Source organism: Cryptomeria japonica, chromosome 2, assembly GCF_030272615.1.
Source record: "Cryptomeria japonica chromosome 2, Sugi_1.0, whole genome shotgun sequence".
Taxonomy (NCBI): domain Eukaryota; kingdom Viridiplantae; phylum Streptophyta; class Pinopsida; order Cupressales; family Cupressaceae; genus Cryptomeria; species Cryptomeria japonica.
The window spans coordinates 496,584,479-496,607,620 of record NC_081406.1 but is presented as its reverse complement, the minus strand read 5'-3'; positions in this window follow the sequence as shown (position 1 = coordinate 496,607,620).

Here is a 23,142-nt window from a genome sequence, read left to right as displayed (position 1 = left end):
ACACCGGGTTTCCTCGTTAACATCTTGTGTTATGGTGTACTTTTCATGTGGATGTTCTTGATTCTATTTATTGCATTATTTCTTGCATATTGGTACACTGTTATATTATGTTCTGCATGTTTTAGGTTAATAAATTCTTATTACTGGTCAGATACTGATTCACCCCCCCTCTCAGTATCTGTGGGACCCCTAATAGTTTTATCTTCCATCATACCAGTTGACAAGCCTTCATGTTAATCTTCCTTATGCCAGCTCAATCTTCTTCATACTGGGTTGACATATCCTACTGGTAGCCTACAATAGTGGTTGACATTAATGACAAGTCAATGCCAACAATGAGTCAACTCTTTTCCATAAATGGCTTTCCCATCTCATCCTCCAACTTTAAATGCTACCCACTTTGATCCTTTCAAGGAAATTAAAATTCTTTGAATCTGCCCATGCATCTTCTTCCCAAGGAATTTTTAATTCCTTTTATCATTTAGTCTTCCCACACATTTCTTATTTTGGAATTTTTAATTCCTCCTCCCTTCCCCCAAGGAATTTTATATTCCTTTTCTCTTCCCAATGTACTTGGGGAACTCTTCCCCATGTACCTTGAGATGTGTGGAGACAAGAAATGCCTTTATGACAAATCTCTTGAATCTCCCACATTTTCCTCTCAATCCTCTCCCACTCTTTCTTTCAATCCTAGCCCTCCATTTCAAAATCAATCTTGGCCTTCCATTTTAGCCTCCTCCAATCTATAAATTGAAGTCTCTTCCTTTCACAAATCATCCACTTCCATCATATTTTTATGTTGTCCATTTGAGGATGAAAATCCTCCATCACACCCTCATAATGCCAAATTCATATCCCATCTAAGTCATATCTATCTATCACTTAATCATCCAATCCAATCCAATCTTGTTGTATAGTGGAGAGTAATCCACCATCAACGGAGCAAATCAAATCAAGTGGAGCAACAAGGGCACCTCTACTTCATCAAGCCCAATTTGAGGAGCAAGAGAAGGTTTTGAATATATAATGGTTTATTCTATGCATGTTTGAAAGATTTAATGTTTATTTAGATTAAAACTAACCATTAGCATCCCAAAAAAATTTCCCTTGCTTCAATTGGTCATATTGCTACTAGGTGTCCGAAAAAGAATTCAAGACAAAAATATAGATAAGGTAAAGGAAAATTTAATAAGAGAGCCTATTATGTTAAAGATGATGCTGGAATTTCAAATGATGAATTAGGCTATGAAGATGGTAATTGTTTATTCTTGGTAGAAAGAGATGTACCTAAGATTGATATTCCTAAGACTGTTGCTATTGCTTTACATGCTAGAAGAGATAGAATTGAATGGTTGATTGATAATGGATGTTCAAATTATATAACTGGTGATGAAAGAAAATTTTGAAACTTGATAAGTATGATGGTGGTACTGTTAGGTTTAGAGATGATCAGACAACACAAATTGTGGAAATTGGTTCTATTTCTTTTGATGGAAAACATAATACTAACAATGTTTACTATGTGAAGGGTTTGCATCATAATCTTTTGAGTGTTGGATAAATGTGCAAAAATGGCTACAATGTTGTCTTTTAGGATGATGGTTGTGAGATTCGGAAATGATTCGAAATTGTTATTGTAGCATAGAAAAGGACTGGCAAAAACTTCTATCTCCTAGAAGGAGCTATGAAGAATTGTTTGTTGTCTCAAATCAATGATAGCTGGCTTTGGCATCGAAGAATGTGTCATATCAATTTTGACAACTTAGTGAAGATCAGTCCATCAATTGAAGTGGGAGATTTACCGAGACTAACCAAACTAGACAACAACATGTGCAAAGAATGTCAATTTAGAAAATACACAAGAGGAACTTATAGAGGAAAGGATAATTTTGTCCACTATATTGTTGGATTTAGTGCATACAGATCTATACGGTTCGACTAAAACAAGGAGTATTCAATGTGAGAGGTATTTCATGTTATTGATTGATGAATATTCTAGAATGTCATGGGTTGCATTTTTGAGAGAGAAGTCTGAAGCATTAGATAAATTCAAAATATTTAAGGCTAAAGTTGAAAATGAAGCTGACAAAAAAATTAAGTGTTTGAGATCTGACAAAGGAGGAGAATTTACTTTTGATGAGTTTAACAACTTTTGTGAGAAACTGGTATTAAAAGATAATTATTTTACCCTAAAACACCTCAATAGAATGGTGTAGTAGAAAGGATGAATCAAACAATTCAAGAGCCAGCTAGAACAATGATCAAATGAGAAAAACTTCTAGAAATCTATTGGAGAGAAGAAATTCATACTATAGTCTGCACTCTTAACAAAATTCTATATCGGAAAATATATGGGAAGAAATCCTATAAGCTATGGCATGGTAGAACTCCGACAGTGAAATATTTCAAGGTATCTGGAAGCAAGTGCTACATCTAGAGAGACGTGGATAATCTTGGAAAGTTTGACAGTAGATCTGATGAATGGATATTCCTAGGATATTCTACAAGGAGAAAGACATATCGATGTTACAACAAAAGGCTGAACAAAATGTTGAAAGTGCAAATGTGAAGGTTGATGAAGACACTTCTAAGGAGATTGACAAAATGGTAGGTTATGAATTTGATGAAACAGATGATAGAAAAAGAGAAGAAAATATTAGAGAAAGAGAAGAAGAAAAGGAAGCTCAGAAAGCTTCGACATCTACATCCAAGACCTCGCGATATGATCAGAAGAATCACTCAATGGATCAGATTATTGGAGATAAGAACAAAGGTATCATCACAAGAAGCAAAGTAGATCAAGAACAAGTTCTATTATGTTTACTTTAAGAAACTGAACAAAAAATAGTAGAAGCTTGCAATGATCAAAATTGGATGAAGGCAATGAAAAAAGAATTGGATTAGATTGAGAAGAATCAAACATGGGAATTGGTTGATAGATCAATAGATAAGAATGCGACTGAAACAAAGTGGGTATTCCAGAAAAAGTTGGATGAAGATGGAAAGGTTGTGAGAAATAAAGCAAGGTTTATTTACAAATGTTCTACTAAGGCATTGATTTTGATGAGACATATGATTTTGTTGCTAGGATGGAAGCAATCATGATGTTTTTGGCTTTTGTAGCTTTAAAGGATTTCAAAGTTATTAGATGGATGTGAAATCAACATTTTTCAATGGAGATCTGAAAGAAGAAGTTTATATTGAATAACGAGAAGGATTCAAAATGAAAGATGATTTGAACTTTGTTTGTAGATTGAAGAAGGCTCTGTATGGACTGAAACAAGCCCCTAGAGCTTGATATGGAAGCCTAGATAAGTGCTTAACCATTCAAGGATTACATAAGGATTTGATTAACAATAATTTATATTTCAAAACTGATTTGGGTAAAATCCTAATTGTTGTGGTGCATGTTGATGATATAATCTTTGGAGGAAATAAAGGTATGTGCAAAAACTTTGAATGAAATGCAGAAGGAATTGAGATGTCCATGATTGGTGAGTTAAATTTATTCCTTGGTTTGCAAGTTAATCAGAATGACAAAGGAATTTTTATTTCTTAGTCTAAATACATCAAGGAATTGTTGAAAAAGTTTAGGTTAGAGAACTCCAAACCAGTGTGTACACCTATGACCAGTAGATGCAAATTGATAAAGATGATAAGTCCCCTAAGCCAGCTGTAAGTTAGTACACATCAATGATTGGAGAATTGTTATATCTAAATACTACCAGATCAAATATCATGTATGCAGTTTGTTTGGCAACAAGATTTCAACAAGAACTGAAAGACTCTCATGTTGTGACAGTAAAAAGATGTAGTGGAGGAAATTTGTTTCCTCGAGGATGATAGATCCTAGAGAACAAATTGACCCTCCAGTAACTCTTCTATAATAGTGCTAAGGGTGAACTAGGGGATACTAAATAAAAAAGCTAGGCTAATACAAGATAGACGACCCCCCCAGACAGGCTTAATGAGTCTCTGTGGATAGGATGAGAGTGTGTATTTGAGACTATGACATGAAGCATTGGTGTCCTGTATAAACAGAAACAAAGAGCCATATAGAAGGACACTAAATGTCTGTAAAGATGCACAAAAAGTAAAATAACTAAAAGATATGAAAAATGCAGATATCATAAATAAAATAAAAGGACAGAAGGAAAGGCAAAAGATGAACGCACAAGAGGTCCAAGCTATGAAGCCTCCCACTAAGTGAGTTCCTCACGAACACAAACCTGCATACATAAAGGAGGAATATGTTGGGGGTTGTGTTTTGGAGCCTACCTCAGTCAAACCCTCATTTTTGTGTTTCCACCTCCATGGAAAACCCAGTAGATTCAATGAGAAAAAGGAAGATAAAGAAGGATAGAAAAGAAATAATAGAAGATGACTGAAATATAGATTCAAGGAGAATGTATAAAATAATATGAGAGAGAGAAAAAGAGATAACTCCCCTATGAAGCTCCAAAGAAGATGCTTTGAAAATTTTGTGTGTTCTCCAAGCTTGCAACAATGGAGGACTTATGAAAACCTATGAATATTTCTCAAGAAGATCGCCAAGAGCTTCAAACTGCAAGAAATGATCAAGAATCCTCCAAAATGCCTTCAAATGGGAGAGATATGCCCCAAAAGGAAAACCAATGTCGGTGGGTACATGCAGAGGTGTTACAAATCCTTCTAGGCATAGGCATAATGCTCAAATGACCACCTACTGACTATCAAATTCATGGGATGCTAGCATGTTGCACAGACATATCCAAACCGCACTAGCGTCCTGAGGATGGCAAGTGAACAAAGTTGGTAAGATTCCAGTCTAGAGATGATGAAGAGATCTAGGTGGGCAAAAAGACAAAAGCGGTGGTACATGACCTTCAATGACATGGAGGAAGGCTTCATTTGTTGTGTTGAATTGTACAAGGTGCAATTTTTGATATTGCATTTTGCCCCCACTTTGTTAGGATAATCGATGAACAACTGAGAGGGGGGGGTGAATTAGTTGTTAACAAATTATACCTTTTAATCCACTTAATAACCTTTAAACAGATCAAGTACCGGTAAAGCACATACAAATGCTGGTAGGAACAGATACCGGTAAACTATAAAACTTAATAATTAAACAGATAATCAATGCAAAGCAACCATACCACATAACACCATGATTTGTACGTGGAAAACCTGGAAAGGGAAAAAGCACGGTGGGAAACCTACCCACAGTCAAATGATACTTCTACAGAAAGTATTTGTTACAATGAGGGGCCTACACATGCAAGAAAACACACTGCCTAGAGCATACTGCTCATTACAAAAGAGTCTCACTGACTACAAAGAGGCTACAACCATCTCAAGATAAATGGACAATAATCCAATAGAGTGAACTACCAGAGATAGCATCTACAATGCCTGATTATAGCCCCGATTAAGCTCAATATCGTAGGCCTTTGACCTCTTCCTTAATCCCAATTCGATCACCTATGATCGACCAAATATCCTTCGCATATGATATTGCATTCCAAGACCACAAACACTTATTCCATTCCCATATCATGATTTACAATGAGATTTTACATCTTTTTATACAACCCCTAAGGCCTAAACCAATTAGGTCAGCCACATAAAAGATATTACAATAAGATCATTACATAAATTCATATTACAATGATATGCCATGTCGGATTAAGACCAAAACAACAATAACAAATCCATAAATCATCCTGAAACATCCTGGTAACGTGTAGAGTACATGTTAACATGATATCAGTCCATAACCTAGATAGGCACTGGACCTATTCTGGGTCCACCATGCCAAAGAAATATCTTCAAGTAGTTGAAGGATGATCAAAGAACATCTTCAACATCCTGAAATTCATCTAGAAGCTACACCGACACCAATTATGCATCCTGTCAAGATTCCTTAGTGAGAGCTCTACCGGTAAAGCCTTAAACTAGTGTCAGTAAGGGTTTACCAGAGTGTACGATAGCAACCAATTACCAAATCAATACCATCTGACCAAGACATGCTCCAAAAGCACGTACCACATGTAACCAGTCACATTCCATAGATCCAAACATGCCAGAAGTGTCCAACATATAGTCTCTTCTACTGGTAACACTAGATCTTCTACCAGTAACCAAAACTTGTCTGCCGGTAAGCAACCATAATAGCTAGTGTTGACATCAATGACAAAACATCAATGCAACACATATTCAATTCATCCATAATACCAACAATCTCCCCCTTTGGCATTGATGGCAACACTAAGTACCAAGAAATGCCAAACAAGTCTCCCCTTATGGAAGACAACCAATAATCTCCTAAATATCAATAAATCTCCCCTTGTGAATGATATCTCTATAAAGTTCTAAATTTATTTTTCCACATCACTATCTCCCCCTTTGACATCAATGCCAAAAATCTGACAAAAATATCAAAGCAAGAATATAAACCTCTGAATCTCAAAGATGACTACTCCCCCTGAGTAGTAGCACCACTCATCAATGCTAGAATAAATAATATCTCTAACAATGCATGTTGGACTGATCACAAACTGCATCAATCAAGTCTCTACTGGAGGGGTAGAAACCCCTAACCTGTCTCTCAAATACTCAAATGATTCCTTAGACAATGGTTTAGTGAATATATCTGCAATCTGTTCTTTAGTGTTCACATAAACCAATTTGACTTCCTTTGCTTCTACCTTTTCCTTCAGAAAGTTATACTTTATTGATATATGCTTAGTCTTAGAGTGAAATACCAGATTCTTAGAAATGTCAATAGCTACAAAGTTATCACAATAGATAACTACCGGTTCACTACAATTTACCTTGATATCCTTCAACATTTTCTTCATCCACAAGACTTGAGTGTGATTAGTTGTTGTTGCAACATACTCAGCTTCTGTAGTAGATAAAGAAATGCATGACTATTTTTGTTGATCCATGAAACCAGTTTCCTTCCAAGAAATAAAGCTCCACCAGAAGTGCTCGTCCTATCATCAGTATCTCTTGCCCAATCCAAGTCAGTATATGCACATAAGTGAAATCATCATTTTTAGAATACCATAAACCATATTATGTTGTTCCTTGCAAATACCAGAATATCCTCTTTACTGCACATTCATGACTTTCTTTAGGATTACTTTGATATCTTGAAACAATACTTACTGCATTCATAATATTTGATCTAGTCTGAGTTAGATGTAACAGACCACCAATCATAGACTTATACCTTGTCAAATTTACCGGTGTAGAAGTATCCTTGATAGATAATTTCTCACTTGTCATCATAGGAGTACTTACTGGTTTGGAATTATCCATACCAAACTTTTTCAACAATTCCCTCAGATACTTAGTTTGAAAGATAAAAATGCCTTTGTCAGTTTGAGTAATTTGCAAACCTAAGAAAAATCTCATCTTACCAATCATGGACATTTCAAATTCATTCTTCATATTGTTAGCAATTCCATGCACAATTTATCTTCTCCTCCAAAAATGATATCATCAATAAATACTTCAATAATCAGAATATCATTATCAGTGATCTTATAATATAAATTACTATCAGCACTTCCTTTAGTAAAACCAAGCTTCAAAAGATATTTATCCAACCTTGCATACCAAGCTCTAGGAGCATGTTTCAATCCATATAAAGCTTTCTTCAATCTGCAAACCATATCTTTATCATCTGTCAGTGAAAATCCATCAGGTTGCTCAATGTATACTTCTTCCTCAAGTTAACCATTCAAAAATGCACATTTAACATCCATTTGATAAACCTTATAGTTATTATAAGCTGCATAGGTAAGAAATAGTCTAACAACTTCAATTCTAGCTACGGGTGCAAATGTCTCACCATAATCAATTCCTTCCATTTGAGAATATCCTTTACAAACCAATCTAGCCTTTTTTCTTACAACTTGACCATCCTCATCTATTTTATTCCTAAAAACCCATTTAGTTCCAATAACATTCTTATTTTTTAGGCTGGGTAACTAAAGACCAAGTCTCATTTTTCTCTATTTGATCTAAATCATCTTCCATAGCCTTTAACCAATGTTTATCCTTACAAGATTCAATAATAGTTGTCGGTTCAACTTGAGAAATAAGACATACCTCTTCATTTGCCAATTTTCTTCTTGTCATAACTCCCTTGTTCCTATCTCCAATGATTTGATCTTCATAATGATTTAATCTTACATACCTTGGTGTCTTCTAAACTTTAGGTTCACTGCTCTGATCATCAGTCACAGTTGAATTTTCTGATTGTGCCGGTGTAACTGTCTTAGTTTCCTCTACCGGTTGAGGCATTGTTGGTTCAGTTATGATCATTTCCACTACCGGTTCCCTATCATACGATATAGAATGATTTCTATACTGCTCATCCACTTTCACATTAGCACTTTCCACAATTTTCTGCAATCTTTTGTTATAAAATCTATATGCTTTTCTTTGAATTGAATAACCAAGAAATATCCCTTCATCACATCTAGGATCAAACTTTCCAATTGAATCATCTCTTTTGATATAGAATTTACTTCCAAAAATTCTAAAATATTTAACAGTAGGTGTATGTCCAAACCATAATTCATAAGGGGTCTTACCGGTTTCACCTTTGATGTGAACTCTGTTGAATGTGTAGACTGATGTACTCACTACTTCTCTCCAGTAGATATGAGGCAATTTGGCTTCCATTATCATAGATCTTGATGCATCCAAAATAGTTTTGTTCTTCCTTTCCACTACTCTATTCAGTTGAGGAGTCTGAGGTGCAGATAACTGTCTCCTGATTCCATTTGTCTCACAATAATTGTTAAATTCATGAGAAGTGAACTCGCCATCATGATCTGATCTTAGACATCTGATTTTCAATCCAGTTTCTATTTCAACCTTTTCTTTAAAGATCTTGAATTTCTCAAAGGCTTCAGACTTCTCCCTTAGAAAAGTCACCCACATCATTCTAGAATAGTCATCAATAATCAACATGAAATACCTATCACCTTGAAAGCTTCTAGTCCTTGATGGAACACATAAGTCAGTCTGAATCAAATCAAGTACATCATTAGATTTATCATGTATGCTCTTAAAAGAACTTCTAACTTTCTTTCCCAATTGACATTCTTTACATATCGGATTATGAGGCTTCATAATCTTAGGTATATCTCTAATTGCCTTAGTTGTACTGATCTTAACAATACAATCAAAATTAACATGACACAACCTCTTATGCCATAACCAACTCTCATTAATATGAGAAATCAAACATGTCTTATTAAAAATGTTCAAGTGAAAGATATTACCTCTAGTCAGAATACTGGTTGCAATCTCAAAACCAGTCTTGTTAATGATTTTGCATTTTCTATCTTTAAACTGAAGTTGGAAACCCTTGTCTACCAATTGACCAACATTCAAAATATTATGCTTTGAACCTTCTACATAATAGACATTATCAGTATTATGCTTACCATCCAGAGAAATAATACCTCTACCTCTGATCATACATGCTTTGTCATCTCCAAATCTGACTTGACCACCATTGTATTCTTCTAGGGACAAAAATTTCCCTTTATCTCCAGTCATATGATGTGAGCATCCACTATCAATTACCCATCCATCCTTATCTTCAACTTTTGTTGCCAGGGCCTATTCTTCATTTATGATAGCCGGTTTCGGTTTATCTTCCTTTAAAGCATAGAACACCCATTCCTTTCCATTGCTAGATCCACTAGCAGAGTATTCTATTGGTTCATCTCCAGAGTCATAAATTACTCCTTCCTCATCCACTATGTAGCATTGTTTAATTTTCTTGAATCTATATCTGTTTTGGTTAGGCTTAAATGATTTCTTAACTCTTTCCTCAAACCTTGCATTCCTTTCAGGACATCTCGATGCAAAATGACCAATCTTATTACATGAAAAACATTTAAAAGGTGATTTTCCTTCATACTTACTTCCTGTCGGACCTTTAGGTACTCTTCTAGCAAATAAGGCTTCAAGTTGCTCAAATTCTTCATCTTCTTTCCTTGTGTCTTCCAATTATTTTGCATATAAAACTTTCCAATCACTTTGCTGGTAGATGATGATGATGCATGAAAAGAAGGTTCAGACTTTACAACTCTAGAAGATCCAAATTCTTCAAGCTCAAAAGTAGATAATTTCCCAATCAAAATGTCTCTATTAACTAAAGAGTTTGCCATTGTTCTCAACTCATTAATTGTGGTTGCCTTCATCTTGTAAGCTGGTGGAAAGGCTCTCAATACTTTGGAAACTATTTCATCTTCACTCAAAAATCCTCCACAACATTGAATTCCAGAACAATCTCATTTACTCTTTCCATAAATACACCAATTCTTTCATTATATTCCATCTTCAAGTTTTCATATCTTACCCAGTAGCCATCGAGTTTAGTAATTTTGATAGTAGGATCACCTTTATTCAAAGTTTGCAATTTATCCCACATAACCTTTGCCGATGATTTATCAGTTAATCCCATGATCTCGTGATCAGTAAGTGCACACAAGAGGGCTTCTCTAGCTCTGCAATCATTCTAAATATTCTTATCCAAGTCTGCAAGAGCAAGATTGCCAAATGTTGGATCATAAGGTGTGTATCCTTTCTCAGTGATCTCCCAAATATCCTTGCCAAGACATATAAGATGAGTCTCCATTCGAATTTTCCATATCCCATAATTTGTTCCATCAAGCTTAGGGATTTCTCCTCTGAAAATAGTTGCCGGTGGATTAGAAGTGTTAGCTACCATAGGATCTACCTCAAGCGGTTAAGCTTCTGCAAAAGAGGACCAAATCTCTGATACAAATGGTTAGGATAACTGGTGAACAATAGAGAGGGGGGGGGTGAATCAATTCTTAACAAATTATACCTTTTAATCCACTTAATAACCTTTAAATAGATCAAGTACCGGTAAAGCACATACAGATGCAGGCAAGAACAAATACCAGTAAACTATACAACTTAACAATTAAATAGATAATCAATACAAAGCAACCATACCACATAACACCATGATTTGTATGTGGAAAACCCGAAAAGGGAAAAACCATGGTGGGAATCCTACCCACAGTCAGATGATACTTCTGTAGAAAGTATGTGTTACAATGAGGGGCCCACACATGCATGAAGGCACACTGCCTAGAGCGTACTGCTCATTACAAAAGAGTCTCACAGACTACAAAGAGGCTACAACCATCTCAAAATAAATGGACAACAATCCAATAGAGTGAACTTCCAGAGATAGCATCTATCACGCCTGATTACAGTCTTGGTTAAGCTCAATATCGAAGGCCTTTGACCTCTTCCTTAATCCCAATTCGATCACCTATGATCGACCAAATCTCCTTCGCATATAATATTGCATTCCAAGACCATAAACACTTATTCCATTCCCATACCATGATCTACACTGAGATCTTACATCATTTTATACAAACCCTAAGGCCTAAACCAATTAGGTCGGCCACCTAAAAGATATTACAATAAGATCATTACATAAATTCATATTACAATGATATTCCATGTCGGCTTAAGACCAAAACAACAATAAAAAATCCATAAATCATCCTGAAACATCTTGGTAACGTGTAGAGTACACGTTAACATGATACCGGTCCATAATCTAGATAGGCACTAGACCTATTTTGGGTCCACCACACCAAAGAAATGTCTTCAAGCAGTTGAAGCATGATCAAAAAACATCTTCAGCATCCTGAAATCCATCTAGAAGCTGCACCGACACCAATTATGCATCCTCTCAATATTCCTCAGTGAGAGCTCTGCTGGTAAGGGTTTACCAAAGTGTATGATAGTATCTGATTACCAAGTCAATACCATCTGACCAAGACATTCTCTAGAAGCACGTACCACATGTAACAAATCACATTCCATAGATCCAAACATGTCAGAAGTGTCCAACATATAGTCTCTTCTGTCGGTAACACTAGATCTTCTACTGGTAACCAAAACATGTCTGCCGATAACCAACCATAACAGCTAGTGTTGACATCAATGACAAAACATCAATGCAACACATAATCAATTCATCCATAATTCCAACACACTTTAGCAAGCATGTCTTTGATAAGAGATGTGAAGCTAAAGTAGAGGAAGATAAAGAAATAGTCATGACAGGGAGGTAAAATTTTGTTGATCAGACGAGGTTGCCCCGAGCGAGATGAAGTTTAAAATAGATATTGCTAAATGGTACATCACAAACACACTAGCTGCAAACTAACATGTCTGATGATGAGATAAAGGATAGATTAAGATGGATGATAGATAAGATAATGTAACAGAAATGAACCTCTCTTGGAGGAAATCCCCTTATTATGAAAAGATACAAGATACGCGACCACTACAATATGAGATGCGCCAATATGGATAGTAGATTGCATTATGATAGATAGCCATACAATAGGGACATGATGTTTGTGAGATCATGTCGATATGGATAACCCTACGATAGGGTGAGATTTTGTTGGCACGGGTAGCAATAAGCTAAGTAGCCATGTGATTGGGCGATCAAGGATAGATTTGATAAGTAGTATATTGGCCCCCACAAAGATGAACAAAAGAAATAAATCAAATGGTTTGGACCCCATGTAGGCGAAAAAAAGATCAAGTGGTTTGGCCCCCACCTAGGCAAGCAAGAAAAAATGATCGACAAGAAACATAAATGCAAGAGGCTAAATAACAAACGTAGATCATGTAGAAATGTCGGCCCCTTAGAATGATATGCATGAAAGCCATGTTATTCTAAGGAGAAGAACAATTGTTGCACATCAACATAGAAAGATGTTTCCATGGAATGCCACCATTAGCTAGTGAGCGGGTCACAAACTTAGATGTTGTGGGTGCCTTTCCTCTGTCTGCATTAGGGGCAGACATAGGAACAAAAGGCACTGCTGGAGGCTGCATAAACCTAGATAGACGAGGAGGTCTACTCAAGGGAGTGGGTTTAACCTCAGCCCCTGATGATGAAGCAGCATAAGACACCACCCGCTCTAGCATCGGAATGGATGAAGCAAAAATCGATGCAGGAAGTAGTAATGAATAACTAAGCTGCATTGAATTAGGGGTCAACTCCCCCATCTTATACTGATAGTAAGAACAATACATCAAATCACCATGAGGAAGCATGGGCCCACCAAAGAAGGCCATCAATGATCCAACAAAAAATCTAGTCGAGTTACGAGGGGTTGGTATCCAGTGTCCTGGATGGCATGGACTGAACCCTCATGGGAGAACTTGCACAACTGAGGGGACCGCATCGACTGCTATCAGCTAGGGAATGCCCAACTTAACGTAAAAAAGGTCTAACTCAAGTTTAATAACAAATATTGACAAAATAGCCTTGGGCTCGACAAAGACCATCAAGGTGATGCTGCCCAAAGGAGGGATAGAGAAACCATCATGCATCCTCAGGGTTGCTCGACATTCGTCATATGCAGGCCTATGCTAGCCATTCATGAATAGAATCTCTTATGTGATGACATTGACTTTGCATGATGGGTCAACCATCACACCTGTGATAGTTTGACCATTCAATTTAGTAGGGATGTATAAAAGAGTAGGCTCTCCATAATACGAGGCATCCAGAGGGGTGAATGATAATGAAGCATTAGACACCTTCCCCTTCTGGCTAAGAGGTAAACCAATAGGAGTGATGGTGACCATGTTCACAAATGGACCATCATCCAAAGGAGGATCTGATACAAAAATAAAATTCATTGAATATGGGGGAAACGGATCGGTGCAGATCCGCAAATCACTATTGGTCTTATCAACAAACTTGTTTGACTTATGCTTCCGCTCACCAACTTTAATCGCACCATTGTTGATGTGGCCTTGGACATTATTCCAAAAATGATAACATCGCTCAGTGTGATGACTAGGTACATGATGGTAATGATAAAATTTTGACCCATCGTACCAACGTTGATAGGGTCTATTATGGGATAGTGGTCTAACCTTAGGAAGGGTAACCAAATTATCTTTTGGAAATCGTTGCATTATGCTTAAGTAGGATTCATTCAATTTAGTGAAGACTCTATTTAGTTGTGATCCTTGGGTAGCAGCCATTGTAGGAACAACCACAACATTATCCACAACTTTTTTCTTTCTAGACCCTTCCATGGAGGTGCCTGCAAAATACCCAATGCGAGGGTTCAAAGTAGAATCTCTGAACTGCGTCATGGTGTGTTGGTAGTCTGTGAGTGCGAAACACATATTGACAAATTTCTGATAATGATTAAGAGACAACTTCTCCCTCAATGTCGGTTGCAGGTTGCCAATGAGCATCCTCTGCAAATCATTATCTGGTAGGGCAAAGGGGATCCTGGTATAGATTGACTCATATCTTGAGATAAAGTCCATGACTTTTTTGTTGGGTTTTTGCTTAAAGTGAACAAGCTCAATGATAGTGACCCTATTACCAATGATAGCCTAAAATTGTTTAAGGAACAGATCCATAAGCTGATTGAAGGTATGTATGGAATGATCTAGCAAGGAGATATACCACTCTAACGTGGTTCCCTTAAGGCATCACAAGAATAATTTAAGCAATACAAAGTCTAGGCTATGATAATCATTGTACGCAGTCATAAAAGAGTCAATGTGCACATTAGGGTCCCCATCACTGTTGAACCAGTCAAACTTCAATGATTCAACTGCAAAAGGAAGAATGGTGTTTAGGATAGTGATGTCAAGGGGACTCTTCCTATAGTATGCAGACATAGATGATTGACCAGAAGTGGAGGCCAGGTTTGTAAGTTGTAACCCTAACTACCCCATGTCTTGTAAGATAGTGTTCAAGACAAGATTAGAGGGTGGAGGAGGCAAATGTGCACCATATGTGCCACCACCTCCATTGGTACCTCCAAGAGGACCAGTGCAACCGATAGATGTAATACTAGTGCTGACCGTAGAGATATGAGCTGCAACAGAGGCAGAGGTCGAGATATTAGACATACTCATGCAACACAAGGGAGTGGATGAGGCATTGATGCTAGGAAAAGTAGAATCCACCATATGCACATTCAACCCTGATATGTCAATGTCGATCTAAGAACTAGAGGCATCAAACTGGTTATCTTGAGGGGGTGCATCTGCCAAGGGTACATGGCATTTAACAATCATGGACAATGCCCTCAACATCTCTAAACCTTTCTTATCTAAGATGAGCATGTTTCTTAAAGTGTAAATCACATTCCCAACCTAAGGGAGGATATTCTCCCAATTAAGGAACCCTTAAAAATTTCTCAGGTTCTCCTCTAGAGACTAAATCCAGTCAAAGTCAATAGTGATAGTGGAGTCATGGTTAATGATAGGAGGAGAAGGTGATGAAGAGTTCATCGAGGAGTTATTCTAAGAGCTAGTAGTTGACGAGCTTCCCATGAAAGGAATATGGAGAGGACAATAGGTGAAAGGCTTGTTTAGGTCATGGTTTGGGTTAGGGAGAGGATCTCTAATCATTGCACCCGGTAGAGGAGGACTGTAACAATCGGGAGGGAAACTCTGTCTAGATGTCCTCCTGACTACAACTCTTGTAGGAGTTTGGGTCATAAATCTCATAGAAAATCCTCATGATGTTGAGACCACACTATAGGGACATGAAGGGTTTGGTCTTCTAATAAAGCTTGCCAAATGGAAAGATAAAGAAAATGAATGCAAATGCTAAAATGGAGATGCAATCTATGTTATTTTTTTTTTAATCAAATTTTAGATTTTAGATATGCAATGAACTAAAAGATAAATACATGATACAAAAAAGGAAATTGGCTTCACGTCAAGTTCACCAAAATGTAGTGGAGAAAATTTGTTACCTCATGGATGATGGATCCTAGAGAACTAAATGACCCTCCACTACCTCTTCTATATTGGCACTAAGGGTGAGCTAGTAGATACTAAATAAAAAAGCTAAGCTAATACAAGATAGGCAGGCCCCTAGACAACCCTGGCGAGTTTCCGTGGACAGGACTAGAACATGTATATGAGACTACAATGCGACACACTGGCATCTGGTATGGATAGAAATAAAGAGTTGTACATAAGGACGCTAAACGTCCATACAAATGCATAGAAAGTAAAATAACTGAAAGATATGAAAAATGTAGATATCAAAAATAAAATAAAAGGACGGAGGGTAAGGCAAAAGATGAATGCACAAGAGGTCCAAGATATGAAGCCTCTCGCTAAGTGATATCCTCACAAACACAAACCTGCACACACAAAAAGGAGGAAAATGTTAAGGGTTGTGTTTTGGAGTATGCCTTAGTTAGACCCTCGTTTCGGTGTTTCCATCTCCATGGACAACCCAGGACATTCAACAAGAAAATGAAGATAAAGAAGGATATAAAAGAAATAATAAAAGATGAATGAAATATAGATTGAAGGAGAATGTATAAAACAATATGAGAGAAAGAGAGAGATAACTTCCCTATGAAGCTCCAAAGAAGATGTGTTGAAAATGTTGTGTGTTTTGTAAGCTTGCAACAATGGTGGACTTATGAAAACTTGTGAATATTGCTCAAGAAGATTGCCAAGAGCTTCGACCTACAAGAGCTGATCCAAAATCCTCCAAAATGCCTTCAAATAGTAGAGATATAGGCCCTAGAAGTAAAATCAACATTGGTGGGTGCATGTAGAGGCATTGCGATTCCTTCCAAGCATTGGCGTAACACTCAAACGTCCACCTACGGATTGTCAGATTCATAGGATTCTAGATTGTCGCACGAACGTCTCCACGCCTTACTAGTGTCCTAAGGATGACAAGTCGACAAAGTTGGTAAGATTCCAGTCTGGAGCCAACAAAGTGATCTAGGTGGGCAAAAAGACAAAAGTGGTGGTACACAACCTCTGATAACGTGGAGGAAGGTGCCATTTGTTGCGTTGAATTGTATAAGGTGCGATTTTTTATATTACAAAATAATCTTTAGATATCTAAAGGGAACAAAAGAATTTGTTTTGTGGTACCCTAGAAGTACAAATTTTAATCTGATAGCTAATGTTGATGCAGATTGGACTAGAAGTGTTGATGACAAGAAAAGTACAAGTGGTGGAGCATTATTTCTCGGCTCCCAGTTAGTTGCTTGGTCAAGTAAGAAGTATGATTCTATCTCTTTATGTACAACTGAAGCAAAATATATTACAACATCTACATATTGCACACAAATTCTATGGATTAAGTACTTTTTGAAGGATATTGGAGTAACATTCAATGAACCTATCTCTATTATGTGTGATAACACTAGTGCAATAAACATTTTTAAGAATTCGATATAGCATTCCAAAACAAAGGGCATATCCATTCAGTATCACTTCTTGAGGTAAAAGGTGTTGGATAATGAAGTAAAGCTTGAGTATGTTCCTATAAAGGTGCAAATTGTAGATATCTTCATGAAGGCAATATGTCAAGATACTTTTGAGTATCTCCAACAGAAGTTAGGGGTATTACCCCTTTCTATCTTGAACTAATGTGCATTTAGATGTGCATTGGTCTAGCGAACAGATTGCATATCTTTATATGGATTGATTCTTGGGTGTTTCCTCTTATGGGGATTAGGAGTGAGTTTCATTGGGGGAGTTATGTATACCTTTGTCATTGTTGTCAAAGGGGGAGAGATCTTGAATGTTTTAGTTGCTAAGTTATTGCATAGTTGGGAAAATATTGCTTTGTGTTTGTTATTGACGGATGTTGCCATCAATGACAAAGGGGGTGATTGTTGTAGATGTGATTGTTGTGGATGAGTTGGTATTGTCAAGTAGTTGCCATTGATGTCAACATATTGGTTGGCATTGATGTCTTTGTTGTTCTTGGTATTGATGATCCAGAATATGTATTCCCTGAATCTTTGGTGCTCTGAAAGGTGTGTTGGTGATCCAAATATTTCAAGTTATTGGATATGGTGTTTATCAATGGTATTCACGTGTATCTTGGTCTCATTCTTATCTTTGTTGCTTTGGGAAATGGTGTTTGGGTCCGAATTAAGTATGGAATTCAAGGATGAGTAGCGGCTTGTAGTGTAGCGTGTGTATCATGGTTTTTGGGTCTGGAATTTTGTAATGATTGTATCATGTTGATCTGATTGTTGATATGTGTTGTGGTATAGTCTACTACTCATTCCTTCCCACCACCAAAATGTTTAGTGTTGACCTATTTTAGATCTTTTTCTTGGCCGATGAAGAAGATTATGCTTCTCGAAAGACAGTATATATATGAGGATGATTTGATTGTGTTAGATATAGAAAAAGTGTGACATTGTTTTGAAGATATGCAAGATTGGAAAGGAAAGATCTGACTGTTGGTGATATGTGAAAGTGTGTTGTTATTGAGGCACTAGAAGTGGTTCGGTTTTTTAGATTGTGTTTCAGTGGTGGATTATTTCTTTCTTTGACAAGGAGCCTTTTTCTGGGTAGTGAGCCCACCCACAGTGAGCATTTTGGCAGTGAGCCACCCTTTGTAAAAATCACAATAGCCAGTGTTTATATTGAGAGCTAACATTCTCTGTGGTTTTTCCCTCCTTGGGTTTTCCATGTCATAGTTGGTGTTCATTGTGTGATTTGTTGTATGTTTTTGTTTTCATGGTATGTTTGTGTTAATTAATTTTGTTGGTTTGAATTTATATGTGAAAAGGATAAAATTAATTATTTTAGGTTATCAATTAATTCAACCCCCCGCCCTCTCTTAGTTGCCCAGATATTCAACAGGGTGAAGCTCAATTTCAACATCATTAACAAGGAATTATTCGCTCTTCACAATGCTAAATCCAGAGAAGTGATATTTTATGGAAAAACTAGAGATTTAATCAATGACCATGAAAGAAAAAAATCATCCAACTACCAACATAAGCAATAAGGTGATGACCATTCTTGTTGCTTTGCTATAGTTTGTAGAGAAATTCCCAATTGATCATAACAATTACTAAGATGATTGATTATTTATGATTTTACCATCTACATGCATTTGAGTAGATTGTTAATTTAGGGTGATTTTTTGGAGCTTTGGAACTTCTTGATGATCTCTATGGAAAAGGGTTTGTGCTTAAGACTATTCCTTACAATGCACTTATTGATGGATTTTGTAAGAAAAGAGAAGTGAAAAATTAGATGATGAAAGATAAATTGAGAAATTAATATATCAATTGAAAAAATAAGCCAATGGTATTTAATTTAAATTTGATATGAATGTGATTGCGATAAATACCATAAAAAAATAATTTGTGAAGTTTTAAATTAAAGATAGTTAATTTAAATTTAAATATCATATTTTCCATATTTTTTTGAACCAACATTTACCTTCTTTTTTAGATGACAATATGTAATATTTAGGTTTCAATCAAATATATCTCTTGACATACTTTACCTATGTTCCTCCAAAGATAGGTAGGCAAGTTATATGAAAACACTTACAGATATAGGCTATTAAAAAAATATTGAACCTAGAGATACTTCTCCTTACTTTGACATAGCTAATAATACCTTCTATGTATGACGATATACTCACTAGAAAATTTCAAATTCATTCACTCTCAAACGAGAAAGAACCTCCTTAAATATAGGAGGAAGAGTGAAAAAACATTTGAAGGGATATTAGTCACACCTATTCAATAACCTCCATTCATAAATAATTAATAATCTAAAAATCATTATACTGAAATTATTTTTAATGGGATATGTTTAATAAATCATATCATATATAAAGTTTTATAATCTTATAAATTAGAACAATATATAAATATTATAAAGGTATGACCCCTAATAACATTATGTTCTTATAGAAAGTTGATGGATTTCATCACTAGTGGTGCTACCCAAGAAAGAAGCTAAATAGTGTATTCGTATTAACTATAAAGCTCCTAAGAAAACAACTAGGTTTCCCAATTACTTAAATTATTGATTAAGTTCTAAAAACTCTTGCAAGTAATTTTTTTTTCCTTTTTAGATATATTAAGTAGATATAATGAAGCTTGAAGTGCTCTTCAAGACTAGGACATATAAAAAATTCACTTGTCTTTGGGAAATATTTGTTTTTAATGTTCTTCCTTTTACCTTATGTAATAGCTATGTGATTTATCAAATGGTTTTATTATTATTATTATTATTTTATTTCATTCATAATTGCATTGAGGTGTATGTGGATGATTTCATAGTTTATGGTAATACATATGAGGAAGTAAAATATAATCTTGAAAAATTCCAAAAAAACAATGTGAATGTACCAATTCTTTTCTTAGTCATGAAAAACCCATAAAATTGTGACCAAACAAACAATATTGACACATTACATCTCATCCAAAGGCATCAGGGTATACCCTAGGAAGTATAAATTTTTAGGATCTTCCTATTCTTATAAGGTTACATGTATTTTTTTAGGATACATAGGGTATTATAGAATATGTATTCAAAATTGTAGTGAAATCACTTCACCATTTTTAATCTCTCTATTAAGGATAATAAATTTTGCTGGATTGATGAGTGTTAAAATGACTTTAATGAAATCAAGGAAAACTAATAGCTACACCAATATTAAGAGTCTCAAATTGGGAGTTAAATTTCTATGTTCATATAGATGAGTCAAATACATCCATGAGGTTATTTTAGGACAAATATATGGTGTTTCATCTATTAAATGATAGAAAAATTCGTTAGTGCAAAAGTAATTCATGTAGTTAGAGAAAAATAATATCTAGCTATTGAGTACACTATTAATGAATCTCGTAATTATAAAACTAGATATACGTATTTTTTCATAGTAATCACTTTATTATTCATTTATTAATGAATACATCAATTGTGATTGAGAAGGTAATTAGGTTGATAATTTTAATTCTAGAATTTGATATCACCATACTTGGTAAACTTGGAATGTTGCTACATCTTTTCTATCTAATTAACAAATATTGAAAATAGGTACTAGTTGATGACATCTTTGTAAATGAACACTTATTTACTATATCTACTAAAAATTCTTAATGTATAGATATTTCCAACTACTTAGTCACATACAAGTTTCTCTCACATTTCTCTTTTAAAGGCCATAGAATGTTTGTAAGACACAGTGGTTATCACTCTTCTATTGGTCGATTTTTGTTATGAATTTTTTTCATTAAAAATAAATAAATATATAAATAAATAAAATTTTATGGATACTTGGTGAAGATAATAAAATAAAGAAGAAGAAAAGAAAAGATGTAAAAAAAGGAAAGTTAAAAAAGAAAAACAATTAATTTCAAGTAAAAAGAAGGGCTAAAAAACCTTATTAAATAAATAAACTATATTGAAATGAGTTTTCATGGAAGGATTATAAATAAAAGAATAAATTGTTATTATAATAAAAGGATCTAATAGTTGGAACTAGACTTTGAGTTGTTATTTGAACCCATAAAATAATTGTATATGGGTAGAAAATTTTCTTAGATCACCGAAAGGAAAGGATTCTTATTTTGGTTGGTTGTTAACATTTGGAGAAGAGACACACTAAGTATGTTCAAGTTGGGGTATATAATATTGTTTTGATTGGTTGCAAGCATTGGAGAAGGGTCACACCTAGGATTTGTTGGAGATTGTTAGACTTGTGTGAATAATGTTGCTATTGATGTCAAACCTGCTATCAGGTTTGGATCAGATAGTGTATACAGTCCAGATATTGGTCGGATGTTATCAATGTTGTGAATGTTGTATGCAAGGATTGTATGCAGTCAGTATAGTATTGTTGTTTTGGTCAGAAGTCATTAAGCAACGTGATAAAGGTAATATGTTAAAGACAACTCTAGATGATCAATTTTGAGGTTTTCTGTAGTTGTCATTGATCTTGATATTAGTTATGTGTCTCGATGTTAGCTGCTTTGGTAATTGTCAGAAGTATCTCTTTGAGTGTTGTGTTGCGGTTTTTCTTGGTACCCGTGGAGTCTACATTTTGGAGATATTGAGCTTGATTTTGTGATAATGGATTTGTATTCTTGGGTCTGAATGACCCTGCCCCATTTCGGTAATCTCGATGTATGCATTGGCAATCAAAGTATGTAAAGGAAGCATGTAGAAGTCTTGTGGAGCCCAAAATGAGCATATTGATAACGCATTGGGCTTGGCCGGCACACTATTTTGTATTTGTGCCCTCTGGTATATATACATATACATATGTAGTAGCATAAGAAAGGAGAATGAGAAGATCAAGAATAAGTGTGTGAAGGTGTGTGATATGCGAAAGTTGGCAGACAATGTTGCAGTGGTGCGGTAGTCCTTTATCGGATTTGTTGTAGGACAGTTGTATAGAGATCTCTAACCGGATCTGGTGTAGAGTTTGAGATTTATAATTTGAGTTTAACCTTAGAACTGATCCCATGCATTTGGAGATGCTATCCCTTTCAGTTCAACCCTTTTACTTGCAGTGAGCATTTTGACAATTAGCCATCTCTTTGTTGTATCTGCAGTGAGCAGTTCAATAGTGAGTTGTTTTTGTAATTTAGCAGTGAGCCACCCCTCTTTGTAAACACAAATATAACTAGTTATATTCTCCTGAGAGTTAACACTCTCTATTGTTTTTCCCATTTGTGTTTTCCATGTATAAAATCTGATGTTTATCTTGTGGTTGTGTTCTTCATGTTTATTTTGCATTTACTGCTTTATATTAGTCAAGTTTGTTTGATATTTAAGTGGAAGGTTATAATTGTGAAGAAAAGTTTTAATCTCTAGGAATATTGATTCCCCCCCCCCCACCTTCTCAGTATTCCGATGCTTTCAACCTGAACAACAATTGGTATCAGAGATTTGGTCCCTTGCTTGTAAAGCTTAACTGCTTGAGGGAGATCCATATTGGTTAAGTCATGGCACCTATATGCTAGGCAAAATATTTCCATATGGGTGAAGGATTTGAAGACAACTCTTGAAGATTTGGAAAGAGGAATCAGAGAATGAAGAATTGAAGAAGAATGTGAAGGTAGAAAATGAATGTATTCAGAAGTTGAGAGAGCAAATCCGGAAGTTCAAATTGAGGCATAAGGAGGTTAACAATCAGTTGAAACAAGCGAATGAGACTATTAAAGATTTGTTGCAAAAGATTGAAGAAAAAGACAAGTCGGAGTAGTTCTTGAAAGAGACAATAAAGAAGAAGTTTGGAGAATGTGAAAAGCTTGAACAAGAAGT